The following is a 9,525-nucleotide window of genomic DNA, read 5'->3' on the forward strand; positions in this document are numbered from 1 at the left end:
AAAGCGGGGGAGAGGGATGTGGCTTAGTGGAAAATGCCCTAGATTAAGTCCCTAGTCCCCCGCCCCCCCCCAAAAAAAAAAAAAGAATAAAGAAAAAAGAAAGGGCTGGGGTTGTGGCTCAGTGGTCGAGCACTTGCCTGGTATGTGTGAGGCCTAGGTTCAATCCTCAGCACCATAAATAAATAAATAAATGTTCATTGACAACTAAAAAAATATTTTAAACAAAAGAAATGAAGACAGGACAGATAGATGAAAGAAATCTGGATATGTACAATAAATATAATTTACTGCATACACACACACACACACACACACACACATCCATGCTATGTAATATATATCAAAAAAAAAATTCCCCTTATCTAACTGAGTATTTGTACCCTTTGATCATCATCTCTCTGTTACTACTATCATATTCCGCTATCCTCTGGAAACCACTATTCTATTTTCTGCTTCTTAGAATTTGATTATTTTAGATTACACATACAAATGAGAACATATGACATTTTTCTTTATGGACCTGGCATATGTGATTCAACATAATGATCTCCAGTTCCATCTATGTTGTTATAAATGACAAATTTTCTTTTCTTAAGGGTAAATAGTGTTCCATTGCATATGTATGCTACACTTTTTTTATCCATTTATCTATTGATGGACACTTAGGTTGGTTTCATATCTTAGCTATTGTGAATAGTGCCTCAAAGAACATGGGAGTGCAGACATCTCTTCTACATACCGATTTCAAGTCTTTTGGGGAAGTTGAGCTCAGAGGCGCATGCCTGTAATCCCAGGGACTCAGGAGGCTAAGGCAAAAAGATTGAAAGTTTGAGGCCTAAGTAATTTAGCAAGTATTAGAACACCACCTAGGTTCGGGTAAATACCCAAAAGTAGAATTGCTGAGTCATATGGTAGTTCTATTTTTTAATTTTTGAGGAATCTCCATAATGACTATACTACTTTATATACCCACCAAGAGTATACAGGTGTACAGGTGCTCTATCAGTGAGCTAAGCCCATTTTATTTCTTATTTTGAGAAAGGATCTTGCAAAATTGCCTAGAGTGGCCCTGAATTCGCAATCCTCCTACCTCATTCTCCCACATCACTGGGATTGTAGGCACACACTATCAAATCCAGTTCCATTCATAATCTTTTAATGCTCAAATAAATTCCAATAAATTTATTTTTTCTCAAATTTTTAACAAAAGTCAAAACGAAGTTAGTAAGGAAGACTGGAAGCCTATCTGTTTTACAGCTTGAAAGTTACATGATGGTAAAAGGTTATTGCTAGCTGGACATGGGGACACTTGTGTGTAATCCCAGCAGCCTGGGAGGCTGAGGCAGGAGGATCGCAAGTTCAAAGCCAGCCTCAGCAAATTAGCTAGTCCCTAAGCAACTCAGTGAGACCCTGTCTTTAAATAAAAATTTTAAAGGGGGGTGGAGGGGTGCTCAGGATGTGGCTCAGTGGTTAAGCATCCTTGGGCTCAATCCCTGGTACCAAAAAAAAAAGTTACATGCTGTAGGAACCTTATAATAAATATAGCAAGAACAAGAGTTCTTACATTCTTTTCCTTGTCTCCAATTTCTTTTCTCTTTCCAGTACATTCTCTACTCTGCACTCAGAATTATATTTGTATAATAAACAACTAATCTGGTCAGTTATCAAAAATACCTGCCCACTGCATACAAAATAAATTCAAATTCTTTAGTCTGGCATTCACCTACCTAAATTAGGCATCAGTATATTTATCAAAATCTCACTTCCCATTAACATAACTACCATGCCCTAACCACACAGTTCTGCTCATCTTTTAAAACCCAGCACAAATAAGGAGACTAATGATATGTGAATGACTGACTAGTCACCAAGACGACCAAAAAAATAAGCATGGTAGGCCACTATTAGGCTTATAAAATAAGCATGGTAGACTATTAAGCACCACATTTGGTAGAGAGACCCACAAGAAAACAAATAACTGTTATTTAGTATAAAGGATGTGATATAAAATACAAGAAGAATGCTGGACACGGTGGCACATGCCTGTAATCCCAGCAACTCGGGAGGCTGAGGCAGAAGGATGGAAAGCTCAAAGCAAGCCTCAGGAATGACGAGGCACTAAATAACTCAGTGAGACCCTGTCTGTGGGAGGCCAACATTACCGGTGACTGAGTTACACTCCCCAGCTGGGTGCTGAGGCGCTCAGTCACAGAAATAGGTGTGTCTTGCTACAGCCCCATGGGTGAAGCTATGCTCACCTGTTCCTTTGTAATATAACCCTTTGCCCTGTTTAGGATAGAATCTTCCATGGAAGTACCTTGTGTGTGTCCCCTCCTCTTACTGTGCCCTTGGGTGTGGCCTACCCAGGTGTCAGTCAACCTGCTGACAGTGGACATCATGAAGATAGACTCAGCCCCCTGAAACCTGACCCCTTGTCTCATCTGAATAGCTTCTCCTCAATAAAAGGGGTCAGCTCTTGTGTGTGCTCTCTCTCTCTCTCTTTCTGCGGACCCTTAAGGTCAGAGGAGCCGTCACAGCAACCCCAAAGAAAAAGGTATTTGTGTCTCTTGTGTGGTTATTTCGTGCAGCCCAGTTAGCCCAGTTTAACTAGAGTAACCCCTGAGCCTTTTAGTCGCGAGAACAGAAACCCAGCACCTGTCCCTAAATAAAATACAGAAAAAGGCTGGGGATGTGGCTTAGTGGTTGAGTGTCCCTGAGTTTAACCCCTGGTACCAAAAAAAAAGAAGAAGAAGAAGAAGGAGGAGGAGGATAACCAAATTATTACTTCAAACAAGTAAGATCAGAAAACACCTCGTAGGAAAATAAAATAGGTGTTCTTGGGTTAAGAATAACAGATAAAAATCTATGTAACACTTACTATATATGCCATGTTCTATTCCAAGCACTTGACATACATTAACTCACTTAATTTTCATCTTCTTAGATGTTAGAAAAAGATAAAAAGTTTAAGTAGAACAAACGTAACAACTGTCATTAACTGAATACATACAACATGCCAAGCACTGTGCTAATCACTGAAAACAAAACTGAATTAAGGTTTTTAATTTAAATAAACAAGACATTGCAGTTATTTCATTTTGTACCTTAACTAGTAGGTTTTAACCCCAAAGAGTCTCACCTTTTTAAAAAAGGATAAAATAAAAAAGAATTTTTTAAAATAGGATAAAAGGATTAATTTAAATACCTACGTCCTACATCCATAATATAAGTCAAATGTTTAAACAAAAATATGCTTTGCCCAATTTTCTCAATAGTACTCATTCAACAACTTCCTGTTTAAGACAAACTAAGCACTCGTTATTTTTCCTTTACTTCCTACCAAAATCCCACTGAACATTCTTTCTTCTATAAAGAAAGAATGCAGTTGGAATTATGTTGAGAAATAATCTGGTGGAAAGAAAACTGCAACCCAGAATAAATACACATGTACATACATGTGAGAAGGCTACAGCAATACAGGAGAGACTCAGAGACAGACCCCTAAGACAGCAGAGTCTTGAGAGGTATCTTAGAGGTACCTTAGAGACAGTAGGAATAGAAAGAAGGAGGGACTGTTGAACTTAAATCAGAATTAAAATATTTATATAAAATGTCCAAACAAACTTTTTACTACACTCCATCACCCATAGACAGTCTAGCACCAACATTATTGGCTTTTGGCTAAAATCACATCTGTTTTTGTTGTTGTTGTTGTTTAAATTAACAGTCTACCAAGGAAGTATTGGAGCATTCTCATACTCCACAACAAAACCTTCTCCTTCTGTATTTAGGTAGAGGGTAGAAGGAGAGGAGGGAAAAGGCAACTCCTTTCTTACATTTCACCCAAAGCATCCTAAAGTGAAGCTACAGCTAAAACTCTGCCCACTTAGGAAAAGCTCATTATTTAAAAAAAAAAAAAAAAAAGGAAAAGCTTTTAAAACACAAAAGGATGGAAACAAACAACTGACCTGAAGGGATCAGAGCTATTTTTGAGAACAGAAGATAAATATTTTTTTAACAGAAGGAAAGATTTATTTTGGATCATGATTTCAGAGATTTCATAGTCACTTGGTCCCATTGCTATGGGCTTGTGGTGAGGCAGAACATTATGGCAAAGAGTACCTGGTGGAACAAAACTGCTCACCTCATGGTGGCAAGCAAGCAGAGAGAGAGAGAGGAAGATAAATATTTAAAAGTTGTGTTATCCTCCAAGAAATTCATGAAGACGTGGCATCCATGAAAACGAGAAACTAGAAACCATAGAAACAAAAACCACAACACTAAAAAAGGAAATCAAAAGGAGAACTCTGTAAGACCAAATGCTACCATTTGTTAAGGTCCTATGCAAATGCCAAGACTATTTTATTGATTTCTACCCTTTCTTCCTCTCACCCCTGCCAGAGGTAATCACCCCGTCCTATGAATGTCCACAATACTTTATCTGCACAGTACCTTTCTAACATACTCTTACTTTGTACCTTTTAATATAATTAGTTACATACAGGCTATCTTCCTGCCTAGGTGGTAATGATTTGGGAGACTTAATCTATACTATATCACTTTTATATTATCCTTAATATCTACAACAGTACCTCCAAACAATATGTTAGATGATAACTACAACTTGCTTGATCTCTGCCCAGAACTGCAGTGTTGCAGTTAAACAACACAACTAAGTACAGTGGAATATGCCTCTAATCCCAGTGGCTTGGGAGGCTGAGGCAGGAGGATCACAAGTTCAAATTTAGCCTCAGCAACTTAGCAAGGCCCTAAACAACTCAATGAGACCCTGTCTCTAAATAAAATACAAAAAAGGGCTTGGGATGTGGCTCAGTGATTAAATGCCCCTGGGTTCAATCCCTGGTAAAAAAAAAAAAAAACTCCCTCACTGAGAGAAAAGGGTACCTCTGACAAATAAAGGGGAATTGATTTAGAATCCAAGAATCAGAAAGTTAAATGAAATTTAAAATTGTGTATTCTGTGCCATATATATATATATATATATATATATATATATGAAAAAGTCAAGAGACTACTAAAAGTAATATGTTTTCAAAATAACAAATTCGAGGCTAACTTTTGAATTGATAAAATTCAGCACAATCTTCCACAACTTTCTATCCAAAATCCTCTATGACGATAACTGACATACATAATAATGACATCAAGGCAGGGTAATATTAAGTGACTTATGACCATTACAGATGAAATGCAGGACCACTTACATTAAAGGCAAAGTAGGTATTTACTACTTATATTGCAAATGTAATGAATAGCTGTATAAGTTCTGGAATGCAAAAAAAAAAAAGGTTCTCTGCTTATCCCTGAACATTTTCCTGTTCCACTGATATTTAAAACTTCATCATTAATATTCATGTTTTTTACTTAAGAGTCTAAACCAGTGGTTCTCAACCCAAGTCATTTAGCATGAGGACATTTGGAAATGTCTGCATTTTTGGTGTCACAAATTGGGGGGTTGGGGAGAGCCAAGGGTTGTTACTGGCGTCTACTGAACATAAGCCAAGGATACTACTAAACATCATACAATACACAGGATAATACTCCACAACAAAGGATCACCCAGCCCAAACTATCAATAGTACCAAGATTGAGAAGCCCTGTTCTCAATTCTGCTAAAGTACAAAAGCATATGGTTTTTATTAATATAGACCTTAGCAAGTCTCCCATTTCAATCTACTCCAATCAGGCCTACCTTTCCTTGTACTCCTCTTCCATGTTGCTACATTCAACCATCCCTTACATCCCAATACAGTTTCTCAGCAACATCTGAACCATTTAGCTATTCACTCCCTCCTTAAAACATTCCTTTCTCCAGACTTCCTTAATATCTGTTTTCTGGTTTCTTTCTGCTTTAACTGGGCACACTTTCTTAGTCCATTTTGTTAATTCTTCATTGCTATTTGGAGATGTAATGACCTCTGTCTCTCCACCACCACCACCACCTTTCTTTCTTGGTACTGGGGAATGAATTCAGGGGTTCTTAATCACTGAGCCACATTCCCAGACCTTTTTTTTTTTTAATATATTTTATTTACAGACAAGGTCTCACTGACTTACTTAGGGCCTCACTAAGTTACTAAGGCTGTCTTTGAGCTCACAATCCTCCTGCTCAACTTCCCTTTGTCTTCCCTTCTTTATCCTCATTTTTCCCCTAGATGATCTCAGCTAGTACCATGGCTTTAACTACATTTACAGGCCAATAACCCTAAATTTAGAACTTCAGCCTGAACTTCCCCTCCCACTGAGTTTCAGAGTTATTTAACCAAATTGGATATCTAACTGACGTGTACAACTTAATGTACCTAAAATTGATCCTTGATTCAGAAACTGTTATTATTATTAATGTATGTATAAATAGAGAAAATACATATCAGATAAATATTAACAACTGGGGAATCTAGGAGTTCATTACACAATTCTTATAGTTTTTATGTAAGTTTGAAATTATTTCATAATAAAAAGTAAAACAGAAACGCTGATTCCTACCAGAATGCATTCTGTTCTTCTATCAGTCTTCCCTCTTTCAGTAAGCTACACCAGTTGCTCATGAAACCATATCTAGACATCATCACTGATTCATCCCTGTAAAATCATATCACATCTAATCTACCAGCAAGTTCAAGATATTCTACCTGAAAAAAAAAAAACACCAAATCAGACCACTCCTCCATCTCTACTGCTACCAGACTCCTGAATGATAAGTTTGCCCCATATTAGATTCCTAAGGCTGCTATAACAAATTGCCATAAACTGGATAGCTTAAAACAACGGAAATTGATTCTTTCATAGTTCTGGAAACTAGAAATCTGAAATCAAACTGTCATGCACAGAAATGCTCTCACATGTGCTCATGCACTGTCTCTGAAAGCTCTAGGGGACGTTCCTTCCTTGCCTCTTCCTGGTATGGTGGTTGCTAGCAATCCTGTTCCTTGGTTTGTAGAAGGATCACTCCAACCTCTGCCTTCCCCTTCACACAGCTTTCTCCCTGACTACATTTTTCTCATAAGGATACCAATCACTGGATTAGGGACCTCCCTATATCAGTATGACCACTTCTTAACTTGAATTACATCTCCATTATATCCTGTTTCCAAATAAGTTCACACAGAGGGTCTGTGGGTTAGGACTTCAACATATCTTTGTGGGGAACACAATTAAATCCACAAAACCCCTTATAATCAATTTTTAACACATCCTATATAGGTTTTCTTTCACATAACCCTACTTTCTCTGCTGCATTTATCTATGCCAGAAATCATTAAGTCTTCTTAATCATAAACTCCACTGAAAGCAGACTCAATCTCTATAGTCCCAGAGAGTAAAACAGACCATACAATTTTTTTCATTTTTATTAATCAAAAACACCTTTTTGCTTTCATGGTTTTAGGACTTCCTATCTCATTAAACACCAAGCTCATTCAAATACTCCCCTAAATTTTCTATTTTTTTGTTGTTGTTATTGTTATTCATTTAAATATTTATGAGCTGGGGATGTAGCTCAATGGGTACAGTGCTTGCCTTGCATGTATAAGGCCCTGGGTTCAATCCCCAGCACCACCAAAAAAAAAAAAAAAGTGCATTTAAACATTTAATCCAGGCTAGAGGCACAGCTCAGTGACACAACACTTGACTTGCACAAGGCCCTGGGTTTGATACCCAACACTCAAAAAAACAAATAAATAAATAAATACCTAATTCATTTGGAATTATTCTTTATACACTTTGTATATTTGAAAAATAGGTGTCACCTCAGGTGATTACAATGTAAAAAATCTACCACCCTATGAAGTTCTGATGTACTCAACATAAGCTCACATACTTCTCCAAGACATAAGCAGCCTTCTCTGAACTGACCCCCTCTTCCTCTATAGCACCAGTCTCCTGCTGCTGATTCCATCCTACTCACCCCTCTCTCACCAAAAAGTCCTAATGGACCATCTGGGCCAACTTATGCTTAAAATGCATTTCCCCATCTGCCTAACAAACTCCTATAAATTCTTAAAAACTCCAGTTGTATAGTCATCTCTCCTAGAAGGCCTTTCTAACCACCACAAGTTTTTCACTTTCTTTTTTTTAATCTCTACCCCAACATCCTTATACTATATAATTTATAGTAGTACCTGCCTCATAAGGGTTATGACATAATACATAAAAAGTTCTTATTTAAGTACTTAGCACAGAGTAAATGCTTAAATAAAGATTAACTAATTTACTACTACCACACTAGTTTGCAATTATTTGTTCAATCTACCTTGCTGAACTGTGCCATTTTTACCAGTCTCAATGGTCTGACACACACACATTAGCATTAAGAAATGCTAAGCAGGGGCTGGGAGGTGGCTCAAGCGGTAGCTCGCTTGCCTGGCATGCGTGCGGCCCGGGTTCGATCCTCAGCACCACATACAAAAACAAAGATGTTGTGTCCGCCGATAACTAAAAAATAAATAAAAAATAAAAAAAGAAATGCTAAGCAATTCAATGAACAACATTTGGATTCAGGAACAATAGAAGCTGCCTTTAATACTGTGGATTCCTCCTGTTAAAAGAAAATTTATAGAGATGAAAATGAACTACTCTTCCTCTTTTATTTGGCTTAAATTTGGTAAGAGAGCCATGCAGTCTTTAACAAATTTAGCAAGACAGTCTAGCTTCTCTCACTCTCCAGCCTGAGAATGATAAGTGGTCTATGACCAACACTGTACAACCTACTATGGTGGAGATTAAAACAGATAATGGCATTTTTTTAAGAGAGAGAGAAGAAACCAAGACATTTTGTCTAATTTCAGAATGAGTCTGGTGCGACTTAGCGCATAACTGCACATTCACCTGGCCCCGCCCCTTCCATAAAGAAATGCGTGAAACTTCTATGATAAAATAACATTTCAATCCTGAAATGGAGGAGCCCCACGTGAGGTAAAAATGCAGGGGTTGCAATGTCTAGCTGCCTTCCCCCACCAGAGTCTCGGTCCATGCCAACTCTGGAGGACCATGGTATTCTTGCCGTGGGGGACAGCAGGTTTTCTCACCCCAGGTTTCCCAAAACCGCGCGTCAGAAGCTACTAAGTACTGAGATGAACACATCGCACAGCAGAAGAGGCGGAGAGAAGGTGAGTATACAAATAGAAACGAAAAGCAAAGTGCAGATGACTGTGTCCCTCCCACTTCTCGTCGCTACCTAGAATTTTCTCATCTCCGGAACAGCACCCGCTTGGCTCTCACTCTTCCCGCACTCAAAATAGTGCGGGCCAAACCACCACCCACCCACTTGGAAAGTCGCGCAGGAGGCCAGAAGGAGAGGCCGGCGCCACTAAAACTCACCGGCTCGCCGTGCGGCCAATTCTTTGCCGGAAAGGCCGGTCTGAAACCAAGTCACCGGGAGTCGGGTCCCCAAAGCCCACCGCATTCGAGCCCTACCACCAGGTTGCAGTTGCCGGAAACCACAGAAACGCAGCATTCGTCCCGGCTTCCGTAGGCAGATGGCTCCTTGGCCCCGGATGTTGATAT

General features: G+C 38.7%; 1 protein-coding gene across 6 annotated transcripts in view; it reads right to left on the reverse strand.

The window, feature by feature from the left end:
• Window positions 1-9,525, reverse strand: part of Asb3 (ankyrin repeat and SOCS box containing 3) — a 154,326-nt gene that overhangs the window by 98,015 nt on the left and 46,786 nt on the right. For 2 of the 6 annotated variants that reach the window (XM_027934293.2, XM_071601565.1), the window contains exon 1: window positions 9,340-9,502. The exons of 2 other annotated variants lie outside the window; for them this stretch is intronic. The gene's annotated coding sequence lies outside the window, so the exon portion shown is untranslated. Of the gene's footprint in view, window positions 1-6,507; window positions 6,626-8,272; window positions 8,455-9,339; window positions 9,503-9,525 lie in introns of those variants that run through there. 2 more of the 6 variants (XM_071601564.1, XM_071601566.1) reach the window with 2 other exon arrangements.

Source organism: Marmota flaviventris, chromosome 14 (assembly GCF_047511675.1).
Source record: "Marmota flaviventris isolate mMarFla1 chromosome 14, mMarFla1.hap1, whole genome shotgun sequence".
Classification (NCBI taxonomy): domain Eukaryota; kingdom Metazoa; phylum Chordata; class Mammalia; order Rodentia; family Sciuridae; genus Marmota; species Marmota flaviventris.